Source organism: Bison bison, unplaced genomic scaffold (genome assembly GCF_000754665.1).
Source record: "Bison bison bison isolate TAMUID 2011002044 unplaced genomic scaffold, Bison_UMD1.0 scf7180017864297, whole genome shotgun sequence".
Classification (NCBI taxonomy): Eukaryota; Metazoa; Chordata; class Mammalia; order Artiodactyla; family Bovidae; genus Bison; species Bison bison.
In genome coordinates, this window is record NW_011494869.1 from 1699376 (window position 1) to 1706378 (window position 7003).

Sequence of the window (7003 nt, forward strand, 5' to 3'; positions counted from 1 at the left end):
GAAGAAATTGGAGCCTTATATGTTGTTGCTGAGAATGTAAAATGGTGCAGTCATTTTGGGAAAGTTTGAGAATTCCTCAAAATATAAACATAAAGTTATCATATGATCCAGCTTTTCCACTCCTAGGTATATACCCAAGAGAACTGAAAACATATGGCCACACAAAAACTTGTATATAAATGTTTATTAGCAGCATTTTTTATATTAGCTAAAAAGTGTTAACACCCCAAATGTTCATCACTTGGTGAATGGATAAATAAAATGTGGCATATGTATTGTATATAACATACAATGAAAGAAGAATATTTTGTGTATAATGATATATTTTGTATATAATGATATATGGATGAACTTTAAACAAAATATGCTATGTGAAAGAGCCAGTCACAAAATACCACATATTTGATGATTGAAGTGGCTTCCCTGATGGCCCGAATGGTAAAGAGTTTGCTTGCAGTGCACAAGACCTGGGTTCAATCCCTGGGTCCAGAAGATCCCCTGGAGAAGGAAATGGCAACCCACTCCAGCATTCTTGCCTGGAAAATCCCATGGATGGAGGAGACTGGCAGGCTATGTCCATTGGGTGGCAAAGAGTTGGACATGACTGAGCAACTTCACTAGCCAGCTAGCTGTTTATTTGAAAGGTCTGGAATAGGCAGTTCCACAGGGAAGGAAAATAGAACAGTGATTCGGGGGCTGGGGGAAGGGAGGAATGGCTGCTCATGAACATGCGGTTTCTTTCTGGGGTGACAAGAATGTTCGGACACTAGGTAATGGAGATGGTTGCACAATCTGGTGATTATACTAAAACTACTGAAGTGCATACTTTAAAGAGGGGGAGTGTCTTTTATGGGATGTGAATTCTATTTCAATAAAGCTGTTGAAAGAATTCTCTAGCCACTGCCCCATTTCTCTCTTTCTCTTTGCAGTGGGATTCCTCACAGGAGTTTTCCACACTCACTGTCAGCAGTCTGTCGCCTCTCATTGTAGCAGGCATCTGCTCCTACCCCCCTACTAAACGATCTCCTACCAAGCCTCTGTCCTCTATGTTACTAAGCCCAGCGGTCCTCTTCTTAGCTGACCCGTGAGCAGCCCCTGGCCCCGTTGGCCTTCCCCTTCCCCTCCTTGACCCTGTACTCTCCTGGCCTCCTCCGGCCTCCCTGGTGGCTCTTTCTTGATCTTTGCTGCTTCCACTTCCAGTCCTAGTTTGTAAACACCGAAATGTCTGAGGTTCATTTCCTGACCTCTCCCCCTCTCTATTGACGTAACACTGGTATATAGCATTATATAAGTTACAGGTATACAATATTATAATTCAACATCTGTGTTCATTATAAAGTGGTCATCACCAATAGTCTAGTTACCATCCATCACCTTACACTTGACTCCCTTCACCCAGATTTTGCTCACCTCCTCAACCCCCTTCCCCTCTGGTAACCACCAATATGTTCCCTGTGTCTATGAGTTGGTTTTTATTCTTTTATTTGTTCATTTTCAGAGTCTTGTGTGGGTTTTTTTTTTTTCATTTTTGTTTTTAGATTCTATATACGAGCGATATCATACCATACGATTTTTTTCTTTCACCTTCCAATCTTTTCACTCAACATTTTATCCTCACAGTCCATCCATGTTGGATGTTGCAAATGGCAAGATTTCACTCTTTCTCGTGGCTGAGTAGTATCTCACTGTATATGTACACCGCATCTTTATCCATTCATCCATCGATGGTCACTTAGATTGCTGTCATGTCTGCACTCACCCCTTTTCTTTTCTATCTACATCACTCCCTCATGGCTCTCAACCTGTGCACAACTTGCTCACTCACTGAAGATTCCCAAGTGTTCGTGAGTTCCGAGTTTCTTCCTGCAATCTAGTCCCTTAAGTACAACTGCCCGCTCAGTCTTCCCAACTTTACATCCTGAAACTGAGTTCCTGATACCAGATTCCCCACTTCTCAAAAAACCCACAACAAATAACAACAACAACGAACAGCTCCTCCATCATCCTTCTGGATCTCAGAAACCAGGGGCTTTTTGCCTCTAGTTGCTTTGATGTCTTTCTTTCACATTCCATATCCAGTCCATTAGCGAATTCTGTTGGTTCTTCCTTCAAATATATCTGTCATTTAATCTCTTCTCAGCACCTCCACATGGGCCCTGGACCAGACCACCATCATCTCCCCCTCCTCGATGGTCTCCCAGCTGCCCTCCCCACCCCTTTAGTCAGGCTTATTGTAGCCAATGAGTCAGCATGTGCCACTTCTCAGCTGAAAGCCTTCCCATGACTCCCATTGTCCAGCTCTAGAGAGAAGCCAGTCTTTACAGTGCCCCCAGGCCACTATTTCACCTCCCTTCCCCTCACCCCTTCTTCTCCTTCATCTCTTCATCTCTGGCCACGGGCTCTGGCCCAGCCACTCTGGTTTCCTCCATGCTCTGGGACCAGGCCAGGGACCTTCCCCACCCAAGGCATTTGCACTTGTCGCTTCCTTCTCCTGAACATCTGCCTCATTTCCTTCAAGTCTTGACTCAAATCCATCTTTTCAGTGAGGCCCTACCTGCCCACTGGATCTGAAACTGTAGCTGCCCAGCCCTAGCCTGCATTGTCCCTTCCTCTGTGCTGTCATCGTCTATAGCACTCAGTACTTATGAGTTTACTCCATTACAGAGGTTTTTTTTCCCCCCGAGATGATCTATATCAAGAAGAGTGTTGAGATAATCTTTTTAAAAAAGAAAAGAAAAAGTACATTAGCAGAGCTGAACGAACAAGGGACAGGCATGAGCATTTCCAAATAGTGTGGCCCCTCCTGGCTGGAAATCACCATAGCGCTAGAAAAGATACCAGAGATAGAATATAATATACTTTTTAAAAGTTGTATTTGTCTCTTTCCACTGGAGGATAAACTCTGGGAAGGGAGGGCTTTTTGTCCAATTTGTTCACAGTTGTATTCCCAGTGCTTATAGATACTCAATCAATACTTGCTGAATGAACAAATAAAAATTTAAAAGCTAGCAGGCAGATTTTCTCCTATTTCATTTTGCATCTCATACACAGACATCTTGCAGACCAGACCTAACTCCCACACCATGTCCATCTCACACACCCACTCCACCTGAGGGTGAGAGAAAAGGCTGCCTCCCGTGTGCCTGGGGATGCCGGCTCTAATGTCAGGACAGCGTCTGAGGCCTACATGCAAGTAATCTTCCAGAATGATTGCAGTGGGAAAGACAGACAACACCAACTGCTGGTGAAAACATGGAGCAACTGGAACCCTGATCTACTGCTGGTGGTTTGCTTCCTGCCCAAAATGCTGGGTAGCATCTGCTAAAGATGCATACATCTATCCCACGGCCCAGCAACACCACTCCTAGTTACGTGTCTAAGACAAACGAGGGCTTATGTGCACCAACAGACATCGGTTTAGATTGGTCATGAATCTTCATTCATGATAACCCCAACTGCAAATGCCCAGCAACAGAATGAATAAACAACTGTGGAGAGTTCCCAGTGTTGCTGTTCAGTCACTAAGCCATGTCCAACTCTTTGCAACCCCATGTATTGTAGCATGCTAGGCTTTCCTGTCCTTCACTATCTCCCAGAGTTTGTTCAAATTCATGTCCACTGAGGTGCTGATGCCATCTAACCATCTCATCCTCTGCTGCCCACTTCTCCTTTGCCTTCAATCTTTTCCAGCATCAGGGTCTTTTCTAATGAATAGACTCTTTCCATAGGTGGCCAAAGCACTGGAGCTTCAGCATCAGCATCAGTCCTTCCAGTGAATATTCAGGGTTGATTTCCTTTAGGATTGACTGGTTTGATCTCCTTGCTGTCCAAAGGACTCTCAAGAGTCTTGAGCACCACAGTTCTACAGCAGTGTAGAATACTGCAATGAAAAACAACAACCACAAACACCCACAATGACAGCGAGGAATTTCACAGACACGATGTTGAGCAGAGAAACCTGAACAAAAAGATACATACAGTGTGATTCTATTTATATTGTCGATGAAAAATTAGTCAGTCTAAGAAAGAAAGTTTTACTTGAACCAAACAAGATTATAAACTGAGAACAGCCGAAGAATTGATGCTTTTGAACTGTGGTGTTGGAGAAGACTCTTGAGAGTCCCTTGGACTGCAATACAAGGAGATCCAGCCAGTCCATTCTAAAGGAGATCAGTCCTGGGTGTTCATTGGAAGGACTGATGCTAAAGCTGAAACTCCAGTACTTTGGCCACTTCATGTGAAGAGTTGACTCATTGGAAAAGACTGATGCTGGGAGGGATTGGGGGCAGGAGGAAAAGAGGATGATGGAGGATGAGATGGCTGGATGGCATCACTGACTCGATGGACATGAGTCTGGGTGAACTCTGGGAGTTGGTGATGGACAGGGAGGCCTGGCGTGCTGCGATTCATGGGGTCGCAAACAGTCAGACACGACTGAGCGACTGAACTGAACTGAACTGAAGAACTTTTCCACTTGTTAGAGATCAAAGCATAGTTACAAAGGGCATTAAGTGAGGTATTATTGACAGTTTATACAATCCAGACCTGAGGACCAAGTGAGTAGAGGGTAATGGGTCATCATGGCCTCTTGCAAGATTAAGAAGAAAGGTTATCTTCTAAAAAGTTGTGACCATTGATGAGATTAAGGAGGAATGTTATCTCCTAAGGTGGTCTGGTTAATCCAGATGCACAACTCACATTAAAGGGAGGAGGCTCAAATGGGCAGAGAACATTTTCATATTTAAATTTGTCTTGTCTTGCCATAAAATATGAATTTTATTTCATCAAATGAAGTTTAAAGAGATAGGAAAAAAATCTATGGTGACATAGATTAGAACATCAATTACAGAACATTAGTTACCCTTGGAGGCAGGTACTGTTGGGAGGGCCTGAGGGAGGCTTCTGGGTGCTAGAGATGCTCTGTATCTCCATGTGGGTGGTGCTAATAGGTGTGTGACAGTGTGACAGTGTGCAAAGCTGGAATTTGTACACTTTTCTGAAGGGATGTGAGACCTCAACAAGAAAGAAAGGAAGGAAGAAAGAAAGGAAGAAAGAAAAAAAAAAGAAACTGAAGTCCCAGGGTGGTAACCCAGACATCTGCTCTATCTATGTACTGACCCTATGCTAATTTCCTCCTTGTCTCCTTCCAACAAGCTCTGGAGACTTGTTGATTTCCCTACCTGTGCACTCCTTGACCTTTGGAGAGGAGGTCGATGTGCAGAAATACCTTGGACCTAATCCTGGAAGACATGGTGCTTTCACAAAATACATCCTTGAAGAGCTTGGTCTCTGTATCATCACTCTCCTAACTTGAGGAGGGCTGGACAGGCTTTGTTTCCTAAAATCAGATTTTCATCTGAATTATGTTTGTTCCTCCACTCATGTGATAATCAGCTTGAGAGACAGCAAGACTGCCTGAGATGTTGCATTGTTTTTCACTTGAATAAAGGAAACAATCACTGTGAATGTTCTGTTTTCATATCTTGGAGCTGTTCATCATTGAGTGCATTTCTCCCTAATTGGATTGAAATCTGAACAATGTCTTGGCAACAGCGTCATACTGGGTGTAAATCGGGGCCCCAAGACCCTCGCCTAGCCCCTTTCCGTAGACTTTTTGGTTCTCTTCTCTTGGGCTGAGACCCGCTGTCACATGACTCTGGACCACTCCGCTCTCTGCAAAGGTAGAAGTGGCCGTGGACCCTTGAAACTCTCGAAACTAAGTCCCCTTACTTAGTTCCACGGTTGCACTGGTTGTCCAGACCCATGTACTATGCCTGTTTCTAGAGCCAGGATGTGAGTGAGTCAGCTGCACCAAACTGAGTGGCTGAAGGTAAGGAATAGGGCTTCCCCGGGGGCATGGGGAAACCGCTCCATGATTTCTTTACTCTCACACTAATACAACATGCACACTTTCAACACCAGATGTGCGGGGGTTCCCACACATTGCACCAAGCAATTCTCTGCCACACCAACGGGAGGTCCGATGACTCAGTTCTGTTCTAACACTCACTGGTGTTTGTGCAGAACTTACAGGTGAAGGGCTCAGCCCCGAAAGGCTGTCCCCAGCTCAGATGCCAATCCCAAGTCCCAAGTTGTCGCCTGTACTTCTGACAGACTGGCTGTCAATGGAAGTTTCTCTGACTGCCCCCTTGGGTTTGATAATTTGCTAGACCAGCTCACAAAATTCAGGAAAATACTCGTCTGTTGGTTTATTACAAAGGATTTAATAAAGAACAGCCCGAGGAAGTGATGAGTGGGAAAGGAGGCGGAGCTCGGACGCCCTCTCCCGGTCCACCACCCTCCTGGCACCTCCACACGCTCACCAACCTGGAAGTGCTCCCTACCCTATCCTTGTGGGCTTTATGGCGCTTTCATCATGATTGATCATTAACTCAATCTTCCCCCTTCCGGGAGGATGGCAGGGAATGGAGGCGGGCTACAAGTTCCAAGCTTCTCATCATGGCTTAGTCCCACTCTCTCACCGCTTCATTAGGAAAAAAGACACTCCTGTCACCCAGGAAATTCCAAGGAACTCAGAAGCTCTGTGTCAGAAATCCTTCTCTTAGTGCTCTTATCGCTTGGGAAATTACAAAGGTTTTAGGAGCTCTGTGCCAGGAACCGGGGACAGAGACCAGTATGTAATTTTTGTATTATTTCACACCGGGGGATACCAGAGTGTGACCACCCACAGAAGGAACATGCACTCAGGTGAGCCACAGGTGCCCACCACCCCATGAACTCACTCCAGCAGTCAGGGGTAGGGAGCGGTGATCAAACTGATGATCCAAGTGAGGACACAGCATGAGTGCAGAAAAGAAAGAGCATTGAGGAGACTGGGCCTCTCCTGGGGTGATGATCTGCACCCCAGCCCCACCCAGGGCTGGGCCCCCTGTGAGCCCTGCCTCTGTTGTGATCCCCAGACCCCACCCCCACCCCTCCACTGACTGCCTTTGTTTCAACTCTGACTTCTATTCCAGCTCAGGTCTTGGGAAAAAACGTGTCA